This window comes from Dermacentor silvarum, chromosome 11 (genome assembly GCF_013339745.2).
Source record: "Dermacentor silvarum isolate Dsil-2018 chromosome 11, BIME_Dsil_1.4, whole genome shotgun sequence".
NCBI classification, from domain to species: Eukaryota; Metazoa; Arthropoda; class Arachnida; order Ixodida; family Ixodidae; genus Dermacentor; species Dermacentor silvarum.
The window spans coordinates 91,980,638-91,994,025 of NC_051164.1; the positions used below are offsets into that span (position 1 = coordinate 91,980,638).

The window sequence follows — 13,388 nt, forward strand, 5'->3', positions numbered from 1 at the left end:
AAAGCGCTCTTGCAGTTTCTGGACGTCGAACCCCGATAAACATTCAAACGTTGTTGCTTTGCTGTATTGGGGCCACTCGCACCGAATCCATTTGGGCGACTATGCAGGGCGCTGTGATTGTAATATACACGACTGCGCCGATGATACGCTCGCGTTAAGGGTTTCACGTGGTTGGCGCTGCGGTAACCGCAGTCGATGTTGGGTTGGTCCTATCAGACCAGCCTATAGCTCGAGATATATCGCGGCGAAGCCGCCGCAACGGTGGCTTTCATTTTCGCTGGTAGTGCCTCGCGGCGATTGCTATCGACGCAATCGTGTCGCGGCCGTGCATAAATGCAGCGCGAGGCGAAGGACGGCGTGGCAGCTGTTCTCTTGTTCGTAGCGCCTGTATCACGAGCCCTCCACTCTTAAGGATTTCTCGATAGGTCTGCCCCCCCTTTCGCCCTATCTCTCTCCCTCTCTGAAGGCGCGTGTTTATCGCTTCTGCCCCGCTGCCGTTCGCTTGCTTCGAGACGCGAGCAAACATTCCGATGTTTTTTTTTGTTTTTGTTTTTTAATTTTATGTCGAAAGCTTTGATGCGCAGCACGCAGTTGCTGTATAATCGGCATTTTATTTGTTTTTTTTTTTTTTGCGAACACAAAATTAAGGCAAGCGTTACTCTTGTAGTGAAGAAGATGACGGAGAATGACGTCGCGAGTGCGCAGGTGGCCTGCGTCAAGTTGTGTCATACCTTAGCTTGTCGGTGGCGCTCCGCGGCGACTCCCTTGTGCGATTTGTGCGATCTGCGCGCGGACCTCCGCAAAGCGGATTTGCGCCGCAAAAACCTGTCATTCGGTCGCCGGAGCGGATCCTCCCGCCGATGCTGGTGTGTGTCCGTGTCCCAGCGATGAGGCGGGCATTGGGACACGGCAGCAACCACCACCACCACCTTATTTCTCCTCCCTCCCCCGTATCGTGGCGGCGGTGCCTCAAAGAGTCCCGGGCTTCGTTTTACTGCCTATACACCGCTCCGTGTCGTGCGCTTGTGTAACGAGGCCGGCGACGACCTTGGTCGTGCGTGATGGTAGGCAAACAGGGTCGGGCCCGGCTATCGAGTTCTCGCGTGCGCAGACTGCGTTGCTCCCATCTTCCGTCTTTCTTTTCGACATCGCTGTGGAACGTGTGTGTGTGTGTGTTTGTATGTTTCTTTCTCGATCGGCATTGGTCGGAATGCTTTGGTTCTGCATGCTGTCGTCAGGGATCAGCCGCGTCTCGCTTTGGCGTATAACAAGGCGGGGAGCTAGCTTATTACGTAACGGATCCGCGTTGCGTTGATTCGCGTGGCCTCGTTGCCATGCTACAGCTCGCGGTTCACGCCGTGCTGCACTCTCAATTTCGTTGGCTGGCGTATACGCTTGGCTCTCTCTCTCTCTCTCTGGCCGATGCGATGGTTATCGTCTCTCGCCACATTAGACTTGACGACGTAGTGTTTCTGTTTTGCATGCGCGCGGTTATCGTGTCGTCGATGGCTTGAGATTGTGTCGAAAGGTTTCTCGAAAGCTCATCTTTTCGTATACCTGGAGCGCCCCGCACATTCTAGTTAGGAAAAAAAAAAAAGGGGGGGGGGGATATGTGCATGAAACGTCGAGTATTGCATGCAGTTGTATACTTCTATCAGTTGTATACTTCACTGTCCTCGATCTTGAGAGCTTACCCGGAAAAGCTTTGATGTATCTAGGGGACCTTATCAAGTTTACAGCGATCTCGCTCCCATTGGGGGATGGTATAGTTAGTGTATAGTGCAAAACGCGAGTGTGGGTGCGGGGGGATTCCGGTGCCCTGATCCGGGACCTGCAGAAAAACGTTCTTCGTAGTCGTGTTGTAGCTTTGCATGGTAAAGTTATGGGATCTATAACGATCAGACAATATTTAAGGTAGCGACAGGTATGTCGAACCCCCCTGGAAAACAGCGCCTGCCGACAACTAGGCTCGATTCGTTTTACACTGTACAAAAAGGCCCGAGGCGTAATTACAACTATAAGTGGTCCCAATATCCACGCTTGAAATGTGCGAAGGTGTTCATGTAATCACAGGAGTACGATGAGTAAGCAACGCGTGTTTTCGCGAACTGCAAATAGAAATGAGAGTGGATGTTCTTTTCTCTCTCCCTTTTCTTCTATATATCTGCGACCCAGCTTACTTGTACCTTGGCGGTCTTTTATCTTTGTCAGAGTTCCCGAAGCTCTAGAAGGCCCCGTCTTTTGTTCAGGTCGACCTTATGAGCGTGCTTCAAGTGAATAGCTTCCCTCGATTATGGAATGCGTGGTCGTTTAGCGGAGACATTGTACGTCGCAATAGACATCAGGCGGATCCCGCTACTTCGTCTTCTTGACGGATTGAACGCTTGCTTCAGATGACGTGCACGTTGGCGATGAAAGTTGTAAGACGCGTTTAAGAGCACGTACTCAGGCGCGCTTTTCAAGGACGCTGAATTTATTCGTGTCGTGGCAGATATGAGAGAGATCCGTGCTTGATGGATAGTAGTCGTCATATTTACTAAGATAAACGCGGTCACGAGTATATGCGAAGTTGGCCTTATGAGTTTTTCGCAAACACCGCCCACACCAGAAGAACTGGCGTGTTTTGTAACAGTGCTCTCAAATTCTAAGGCGTGGGTGGATAGAAATATGGCTCCGTTGCGCATATTTCATCTCGGTTAGAGAGGCAGACATGGTATGTACAGCGAAGGCATATGTTTGGAAACGAGCAGATGACAAACGCTATGTGTCGTCTGCTCCTCTCGGGCGCGTTGTCGTCTGCTCTTGTCAACGTAGCAGTTTGACTTTGCAACCACGTGCTAGTTATTCCCGTCTGAACATCTCCACGATAAGAGACCCAACAAACAAAAGTCCGCGCAACTTACAGTGTACCTCTTTCTCGTTTGACCGGGCGGCCATCTTTTTCAATTTAGACGGCGCCAGGAGCTGGCTCGATCTGTCAGCGGTCGTCCCACGCGAGCTTGTTTCGCGACGAACCTGCCTACCGTCGTTGCGTATCGGCCGGTTGCTCCTGCTTCTTAGTCGTGTTTCGCTTGCGCAGACAGTAACAGACTTACTTTCTTTTTCGCCCACCGGCAGGAGGCAGATGTCAGGACGCAGCTTTTATACCGTCTCACTCGCGCCTGCCAACCGCGCCAGCAGCTGACGTAGTCCGCAGTCGATGAACGGCACATTGCCACGCTAGTCACGTCCTCGGCACTTTCATACTTTGTTATGTTTTAAAAGTTTTCCAGCTCCTGCAACCTTTTTTTTTTTTTTGTCGTTTTTCTATGCATTTCTTCCAGCCGCCTTCGCGTTGCACTGTCCTAAGAATCGTCGATGTTCGACTGCAGGAGGTCGGGGTGCTTTCGTATTCGATTGAGTCACACGCGAGCTTCGCTTATCGCTGATTGACCCCCTCCTCCTCCGCCTGCACCTTGAAATCCTTACCCAACTCTACGCTTAACGATTGTATAAGAAGGTTGAAGGCGAGAAAGTCCAGACTCTTGACTGACGTCCCAGATAGCCTCGGCACCGACCCGGCTTCCTTTCCCCTCCCTCGTCTTATTTTATCGCCGTCTCGTAAACGGTGACCCAAGCGGGTCTTTGATGATGCAGTTGCGGGGCGGTGATTAACGACGCGCTGTTTTTATTCGCCTCGTTCTTTCGGAGATCGCGGCTCCTCTTCACCGCTATTGCCGCTGGGGATTTTTCCGAGACGGAGCGAGATCCTTATCTCTCGCAGCCGTGGCCTGACTGAGGCTCGTGCCAGCCGGATTATCTTTACGGCCGCCGCGTTTTTCAAAGTCCCCGCCGCGTTTTGGCGGTGCGAGGCTGCGGCGGCTGTCCGCGGCAGTCTTATCGACTGCATGCATGGTAGCTCGCGCCGTGGTTCAAAACCTGTTCTTTCGCCGCTGATGTCTCTTTCGATGCCGTGGCGTTTTCAGTGCGGTTCGTAAAGCGGTGTCGCGGTGACTTGAGATGCATCTCAGCGGCGTTCGATTTATCTATACGCGCCACTCGCGTATTTACAGCAGTCTTTACGATACCCACCGCTTGAGGGGATATCGCCGCCGCTTTTGATGATGAAAAAGCAGGCACTACTGTCTGCTTCACGACTACGCTAACTATAGCACTGCTCAGCGCGGTATACGCTGCGGCACCTGCTGATAGAAATGCGTATTTCATATGTACCAGAAGAAAGCTGAAATTCCTGAAGGAAGTCTAGCACAGAGTGAGTCTGTAATTCGCGTCAGGGCACGGTAGGACTAGAAACTGTGCTATAATCTCACTTAAATTTGCTGCCATTATACTAAGCTTTTAGTTCATAACTTAAGCACGTGCACTATATCTGAGTTGAAGGCAGACAGTGCCCAAATCAGGCTGGTTTACTAAGAAGCTTGATACTTGCGCCAGTTTCGAGGTGTTGAAACTGTATTCATTGTTTAGATTTCTTCAAAATGTTGATATTGTCTCGCGTTTTTCGTTTTAACGAAAGGAGCAAGAAAGACGCCCCCCTCCTTGCAGAAATGAAAAAAAAAAAAAAGAGGAAATACTGTGTTGCACAGAACACACTGGGATGCATATGCAAATCGTGGTTGGACATTATTCAGCTGAGGCTACCGAGAAGCCAGCGCAAGATGTGTAAGTACGCGCGGTATTGCAGCACAGGCACTCGGACGTGAAAGATGATCTCCATTCAGAAAAAAAAAAAAAAAAAAAAAAAAAAAAACCCTATACTACCCCCCTCAGTTCGTACGCGCCGGGTCGTCTTCTTCATATAGCTAGGGTCGGCTCTGCCGCACAGCACCGAAGCCCGTTGGCAAAGAGACACCCCCGGTTTCTTTTCTTTTTTCCTTCTTTTTTGGCTCGCCGACTCGTGTAATATGCCCCCGCGCGCCGTTCCCTCCCGCAAGCCTCGCTTCCGTCCCCACTATAGCGCTCCTTATTTCCCCACTTATTATTAGGCATTTTTTTTTCTTCTTCCTCGACATGAAACGTCGCCAGCGGCGAGGACCGTAATATTGGGTTCCGAGCCTCACATTTTTGCATTTCTCGCTCGCGCATGCAAGGCACATTTCCGCCACGTCTTCCCTCGCTCCTCTCTCTGTGCGCCGATGTGGTCGTTTCGCGGGAAGAGGGGAGAAAAAGTGGGGACGCCGGAGAGCGACTCTCTGTCGCTCTGTCTCTGCGCGGTCTTGTCCGTCCTTCCCCCACGGCCTCGACGAGGCCGTTTCCTCGGCCCGCCGTGACCTTATTTATAATGTAGTACGTGGCCGCGAACGACACTCGCTCGCCGGCTCTCCTGTGCTGTGTTCCCGCTGTGTTAGGCCTCGCCTTGTTTCCTACTACGGCGCGCGCACCCCCGTCGTTCCTGGGGCGGGGGACATTTTTCATCCCTGCACCCGAGGCCTTGCCGTGGCTGCTGATTCTCTTGTGTCTCAGTGGATTGCTTTTACTTACGCTCTGGGATCTGAGGTGGTTGGCGGATAGGAGACGGTGCTTGGCTGCTGCTTGCGAGTAAAGAGAGGCGTTTCGCGGGAAATTCGAGTGAAGAAGTACAGAGAGAGAGAGAGAGAGAGAGACAGCCTTGTCTTTGTTCGGAGGAACGGCTTAATGAGTTCTTGCCCACCGCCTTGTCAAGGGGGCGGATTCTCTCGGCGCATGTCGGTGGCGCTGTGCGATTGCGGAGGCGTTCGAGCGGGATGTATGTGGGTCGGTAGGCAAGAATAATTCAGGGGCCGTGTTTTGTAACCATTCGTTTGACGTCTCTCTCTCTCTCTCTCTCTCTCTCTCTCTCTCTCTCTATATATATATATATATATATATATATATATATATATTGGTCAATGGAACGAACGCCGCGTAGCGTAGCGTCGAAATCGTGCACTCGATGGGCCGGATGATATGGACAGAATAACGGTAACAAAAATTATAAAGTGAATCGTTACGAAATTCAATACCCGAGGATTATCGGAGCACGAGTTGGTAGTGTTGAAACGGGAATGCCTCTTGCGAGTTTTCGACGAAAATTAGAGTGGTATGTTAACTCGCGCAATAATTCTTATTCTTCAATTTTAAGCTGGCGCGCGCGCGCGTGCCAACTCGCTCGCTCGCTCGCTCACTCATGCGTGCACCAACACTCTAACACCACATTGAGAGAGAGAGGTGAGAGACCGCATAGATAGATAGATAGATAGATAGATAGATAGATAGATAGATAGATAGATAGATAGATAGATAGATAGATAGATAGATAGATAGATAGATTGAGCAAGTCGTTCAACGGGTACGTGCGTTTGCACGGCTCATGACTAGTTACACAGAGAACGTTCATTTGAAAACGCATATGCTTGAGAGCCGCGTATGAATCCCATATCCATTTTGTTCTTTCTAATGCAAGAAAACTCGTTTGCCCTCTCGCAGTGGCCAGATTTGCTCTGGGACATTTATCGCCGCGCCCGCATCGCCGACGTTGGTGCCTTCTATTTGGCTTTGCTCCGTCGCTTTGGGGCGCAGTTTCGCTCGAGAACGAGGCTGTGATTAATCGGGAGCGATCGGGTGTATTCGATAAGACACGGTGGGCTCGACAGGGTCTGGAGAGTAAAACACACACACGCACACACACACACACGCACGCACGCACGCACGCACGCACACACACACACACACACGCACACACGCACACACACACACACACACACACACACACACACACGCACACACACACACACACCACACACACACACACACACGCACACACACACACGCACGCACGCACACAATGTGCCTTCTCGATCTTGCAGTGTTTTTACTTTGATATAGTCGAACCGCTTTGCGCCCATTCGAAGTATCCGCACATACGCGTCGGTCAGAGTCGTGGTTTCTCGAAAGGTGTGGCACTCTCCTGCCCTCTATTCCCGGGTCTTTGTTATTTTTTTGTTTTGGTTCGCGGCAAGACGGTATAGAAGCCAATCTCGCCGGTGATAGAACGCGTCGTGCATGGAGCTCCAAAAAGTTTTTATTTGTTTTATTCCAGGACTGTTTTTATATAGTTCGCTTATTCTATTTTTTTTTCCACGTGACGGACGAGGTCGGTCCGCCACTAATACAGAGAGTCGCGCAGCTCGTTGCATTTCTGTTTCGTTTTGCTTCGGTTGTTTGTTGGAGCTACTTCGTTCGTATTTTCAACACCGGCTGTTCGGACCCGTATAAGGTGTGGCGAAGTTGCCAAAGTGCTCAAATTACAGCAGTGCTTTTGCAAGTGGATTTAGATATTGCTGCGAGTGGCAAGTGTTGCGGCCGATTATATTGTCCGAACGAGGTTCGCTACGGTTACGCACGGCTGCGGCGAACGTTGCGGGGAATTTTAGTGGATAGTTTTAAAGCGTGATCGGACGACATGTGCGCATGCGCAGTTAGCGCCAGGGGGAGCAACAGTGCGCTGACGGTATGCTGAGGCACTGGAGAGAAGTGTAGACGGTGACGTCACGATGACGTTGCCTAACTGCCATGAGATCCAGTGTTCGTAAAAACTAAGCAAAATAATACATAAATATAAACGTTTTGGAGGAACTGGTACAGTGGCGTAAGCTTTCACGAAAGACGAAGATTAGTATTTGAGCGTATGGTTTCAATAAGTTACTTGGCCAGGAACATCCTTTGAAAATGCAAAAAAAAAAAAGGAAAGAAAGAAAAAAGCGAATTATCATACAGTATTCTGCTTATTGTAGTGCTGCAAATATGCAGCATTTTTGTAGTATAGTGGAATTAGGTAGTGATACCGTTCAAAGTGTAGTGAGGTGTTGAATGTGACAGTGTATTCACAAGTTGCAACATTCGCCAGTCTTTCCACATAGCTCTGAAGTATGCCAGGGCGTGTGGTTTTTAAATAGTGCAAATACCTCTTATACTTGCCGCGTGTTCGTGTTTTCTTTTTTTTTTTCTGCCTCTCGGCAGTGCGTTTTTTTTTTTTTTTTTTACATTCGTACTGTACTAATTCTGACGTCGCATTCCTGTGCTTCTATATCCCAAACTGTGCAGACGTGCATTGCACAATCAGTTCGGCTTTATTTATTTCTTTCTTTTTGTTTTAGCTCATGCGCATTTTCTCACGAACGGTGCCTTTCTCTTTGCAGGCGCTGATAAGCGAGCGACCACCGGTGCCACCACATTTTCCCTCGTCGCTGTTGCTACTTTCCGCATATCCAAATGGATGCCGCCACGACACTCGCCCAAAACGTAAGTGCTGTTTTTCGCCTTGTTGCGCGCGTCTCTCTCTTTCTTTTCTTTTTTGTTTCTTTTCCCGACCTTCTAAGGTCCTGGCATTCCTTCTTTTAATGTATGCAGAGTTGAACTCGAGGGAAACACTTCGCAGAATTCTTTATCCGTATAACTCGCACTCGCGGTCACCTTGGTGCCGTTTGCTTGCAGGGCCGGTATTTTGCAGCGATGCCTTTTCGATGCTTATGCCTTTTCGCGCTTTTCGTTCGCGCTTGGTCAGTGGTCAGAGCGACGGTCCGCTCACGTTATGAACGTGATCAGCCGGCCGACAAAATACCGGCCCGGCTTTGACTGTAGAGTTGACATCCTCCGAGCACAGCCTCCAAGATCGGGCGGTGCACACGTGGGCAGCGCGCTTTCCGATCTCAGAGTCCGTGCTTCGAGAAGCATTCCGCGTATACGCAGAGAAGTGCGGAATGAAGACGGACAGGGATATTTATAGTTAGTCCAGTAGGCTTTATACTATACGCGAGGAAGTGAATAAGAGAGTGAGACACAGAGAGACGAGCGGAAATGTTCAAAGTGGTGGCGTACGCTGCCTGTACTTTCCGCATACGAAATAAGGTTGAGGTGGCCCCAGCTACCCCAGCACTTCTGTTCTGCGAGCAGTCAGAAGTGTTCAGTGTTACCGCTATCAACAGTTACACGAACGGGGCAGAAAGGGAACGGCTTATGGCTGGTTCCACTGGTCCTTTCCCAGCATTCCTGCAAAGCCTCAAGGGTCTTTTAACAAAACAGTTAGGCCTTATTGGGACAATGAGCACGTTCCTACTGCTTAAAGGCCGGAATAACGCTGTAGCGAACTCTTTTCTGTAATACATTGTTTCACACTACCATCAGGGTGCTCTAACAGCGCTCTGAAATTACCAGTGGAATGTCTCATTAGTTAGCCCAGCTTGAGCACCAAGAACCACGAGTAAAGTGCGCAGTTTTCACGAGAACTACGGCCCAGTTTTCACGGCCGCACCGCAAGTATTCGCTATTTGAAAAAGAGAGCCGCATACCCGCCTTGCGCTGGTCGTTCGCTATTCGACACGCTCTGTCAGTGATCTTGAAGCTTCGTTTGCATGGACTCGAGGCGAGCGGGTCGTAGTCGGGAGTCGAGCCCGACCCGACCGCGCTTACATGCATCGAATCAAGCCCACCCCATACAGGTATGGTCGACCAAACTTGTGTCGACGCTCGCTCTAAGCGTAGGTTGAGCTACGGGTACATGTGAGACGTAGCTTGAGCCGTTCTTCGTCGAGGAGTCGAGACGACTGGGACGATGGGCGCGCGCCGTACTTGGGGCTCTTTGCAGACGCATGCGCATGGGTATACGCATGGGAACGAACTCGCCGCTGACGTCACGTTGCCGCTGCGTGTGAGGCTGCGCTAACTGACAGCTGTCATCGGCCCGCCGGAGGAGAGAGAGAGGAAGGAAGCGGCTCGTCCCCCCCCCCTTTGCAGCTGCGGCAGGGTCCTCGTTTGGAAGAGCGATGGCGCGCCTCTATGCGTGCAGTTTCGCTTAAAGTGTTTGCCAATCCGTTGCGCACGTCGGGATTCTAGCGTTGTGTCTGTTGGGCTCTCTCTCTCGGTCTGTCGGCACATCTCTGTGTCTGCGCGCATGCGTGCAGTCAGCACCTGAGTGACGAAATGCCATCTTGTTCTTCCGCTGTCGTCCTGGCGCTGCTATACTTGCTAGTTGAGTGCAGCGCTAGAGAAGTGCGTCTCTTTATTTGTTTAATTCCTTTATTAGTCCCACGTTTCGTGCGTCAAACAGCGTTGTTTTTACCCGCGAAATGGCCGCGTACAACTTGCATTCGGAGTGTTCTATATTTAAGCATGCAGCGTCCTGACGATGGTGAAGTGGCGAACCCTACCCGATATGGCATTGCCACTGTTCATCGGAGTGACCCGGCCTATCATTTCAGATGCGAGGAAGATTTCGGAGGAAGCTTTCGCTGCCTCTTTTGCACATCTTACAGGCAGACTGACTGCTGTGCCTAGAGGCCCTTAGCAGCTACAACGCGGATTAGCTAGCTTGCGCACACCGCTGGCTCATGATGTGGGCGGCAACGGTGTGCGTTAAACGCTACGCTAAAAAAGGAAAAAAAAAAACTTTCTGATTATTAACTTTCTGACCAGGGCGATTTCCTTCAACGGCGAAGCCTTCTGAGAAATCTGTTTGTGTTTCCTTTGTAGTTTAGTGCTAAAGTAAGACCTCCACCCTTTCACCTGCCCAACTCCTTTCCTTCCCTTCTTCCTCATAAATTTCAACATCAGCCTGGTCTGAACTTTAGGCGATTATTCCCACACGCCTAATCTCGTTCCAGATATATTTCCCGAAGTGGAGCATATTTAGGGGGGGGGGGGGGGATACCACTTACTCGGCTTCGGATCTTCCTTCGGCAAAGCATCTTGCCATCCTAATATTGTTCCACAAAGGCTCTATCGACAAAGTGGATCATATTTGCAAAAACATGCCCCACCTAATGAAACTTACGTGAAACATAATTAAGAGTGTATACGTAAAATAGCGCGGTTCATCCTTCTCTCACCTCCGCTGTCGCTGCACTGAACTGCAGACGCGCGAAATCGTCGCGCAAGTTTATGCCTGTCACCGCCTTGCAGTCGTCTTCGATTTGCGCCCCATCCTGCTGCTGCTGCTGCTGCCTTCGCGCCCGTCGAAGCGGCCGCTGATGGCTCGACTCGGGAGAGTTTGCACGGGCCTCTCGCAACCGTGTTTGCCCGCAGTTGCAGCGCGAGCGAGCGCTTTCTTCGACCTTCGACGACGTGAACTTTCCCGAGCGTCTCTCGGCGGGCCTGATAGGTAAACGAGACGACATTGCGAGGGGTTGGAATGCACAGGCATGCAGTCTGTCGCGACGGCTCTCTCCATCGGCTCCTCTATATATAAGAGAAGGCCCCGGGGCCGTACTGTCGATCGATCGCTTTTGCGTTTGCGTGACGCAGCGTTCAGAGCGACGGGCATCCTGTCAATTTACAGGGCGGTCCACTGTTGTAGGGAACGCGTTGAGCGTTAAAAAAAAAAAAAAAATCCACTTTGCGAATTGTTATTTCTGGCAAGTGCGGAATATAGCCAGACTGTGGACTTGTGGTTGGTCGTTGTGCAACTGGGGTGCCCATGGGCAACTGGGGTGCCCATGGCACCCCAGTTGTCGCAGCTGGCACCATTATAGAGCTCCGGGTGGAATGGCCACCGTGGAGGACGACACAGCAGAGAGAAAGCGCATCGGCGCGTCAGGCATTGCGGGGCTCGCAGATGAGGGCGGGGGGGGGGGGGGGGGGCAATTATCGATCGGCAGTCTCTCGCTAATGACGCCAGCGGTGCGCGAATGTATACGTGTCGGCCTCACTCCGTCTGGAAAGTGCGCGACCTGGCTAATAGGGTATCGGGTCGCACGCTGCGTATGTCTGGTTGTTTTCACCAGAAGCCATTTCGCCCCGCGCATTCCTTTCTTCTTCGAGCTATTTCGTTTCATGCATGTCCTATCGCTTACATACTGATTCCGACATCAAATAGTACCGCCACATTAGCTGTCAAGAACCTCAAGCGACCCGTAGCACAGCCTCTTATCCTAGGCTGCTGCTTCGGTCTTTTGTATAGCACGTGCTTTTAGGCACTTTCTTCCAACAGGCATGGTGAGGGAGCAGTGCTGCTTGAAAAATGATTACTAATGCATTATCTTTAATCTGTTGCGACTTCATGTATCACCTATATTCACAGCACACCTCCCTAGTCATTGTCATACTCTCTTAGTACATGTATATTTTATGCACTTATATGGCGACTAATCTTATAGGCCTCTTTACAGCTCGTTACATTTACCCTTCGTGATTTACTAAAGGGCACCAGCTGCTCAGTCGCAGCTGATTTGAAATCTGTGTTGTATTCTCAGTGCAGCCTTAGTCCTCACTTTTGTAGTCCGACAAGCAAACGAGAATTCCGCTCTTGAATAAATACGTTATTCGCATGAGTTCTTTCCACTTCACGTTGCTCTTGATTTAACGAAATAATCCACGTGTCTCATCGACCTCGTTAAATCCAAGGTTTAACTCTAATAAGAAAAAGAGAACGACAGTGGCATATTTGCTCGCTTTGACGAGGTCTTTAGCTGTCAGTGTACATACCTACACCTCTCACTTATCGTACCGTGCGATTTCCTTCGGCGTGAAATATGAGACGTAATTGGTGGGTCCTGCGCGCGGCGCTTGTTGTCATGGATCTCGTAGCCTAAGGGTTGCTCTCGTGTTTGCCCTACGTGCGCGTGGATATATACGAAGGGCGCGTGAAATTGACAGCAGCAACTCAAACTCGCTTTAAGTGTGGCCTTATTTGTGTGCTCGATCTGACGCCACGCCTGTTCTGGTGGGCGAATATGGAGCAAATGGGCGTGCTTAGTCCTACGTATCCGTTGGTCCTATCGGTTCTGGAGTATACGAGTGGCTTCTGTGATGTATAGCCGATAGTTTTTAACCTTGGCCAGTGAGCCTGCAGGTTCACGGTTTGCGGAGGATTCGTTGCTGTAGCGAAAAAAAAATAATAAAGAGGTCTAGCGGTTGATAGACGTCACCGTGGCATCAAAACGGTTTCCTCTATACCGTAGGTCGGTCCACGCGCCGTCAACGTTGTGTAGCGAAGTGGACGGGAGAGTTTAAACCAGCATCTACAGCAGTCATACAATGCGCTTGTGTACGTAGCGGGTACCGCACCCATTGTTTTGGTGGCATTTACAGACTAAGAACCGTGACGTGTTAGAATACTGACCAATCAGAGGCAGGTGATTTGGCGAGCTGATTTGTGAAGTGAAGAGCAAAGGGAGTGAATGAGTAGTGCGCCTGTTTGGACGTACATGTATACCTGTGTGTCCTTCCCATCTTTGCTCTTTGAGCCGCACTACAACTGTAGCTGTCCTTAAACCCCCTGAACTGCCCGCGAGCGCCTCGAGCGGACGTCATGACATAATGTACGCGTATGACAGTTGTAGTGACACGGATGATATGCAGCGCGTAGTTGGTCGTTCAGATAGTGTTAAATAGAATCGGTCGGAGGCGCGCTTCGGCAATTAAGCGAAGTGGTTTCG

General features: G+C 50.5%; 1 protein-coding gene across 3 annotated transcripts in view; it reads left to right on the plus strand.

Annotated features, from left to right (window-relative positions):
* LOC119433494 (uncharacterized) overlaps window positions 1-13,388 on the plus strand; it is a 236,057-nt gene that overhangs the window by 162,103 nt on the left and 60,566 nt on the right. For all 3 annotated transcript variants that reach the window (XM_049659433.1, XM_049659434.1, XM_037700730.2), the window contains one exon: window positions 8,157-8,259. The gene's annotated coding sequence lies outside the window, so the exon portion shown is untranslated. The remainder of the gene's footprint in view (window positions 1-8,156; window positions 8,260-13,388) is intronic.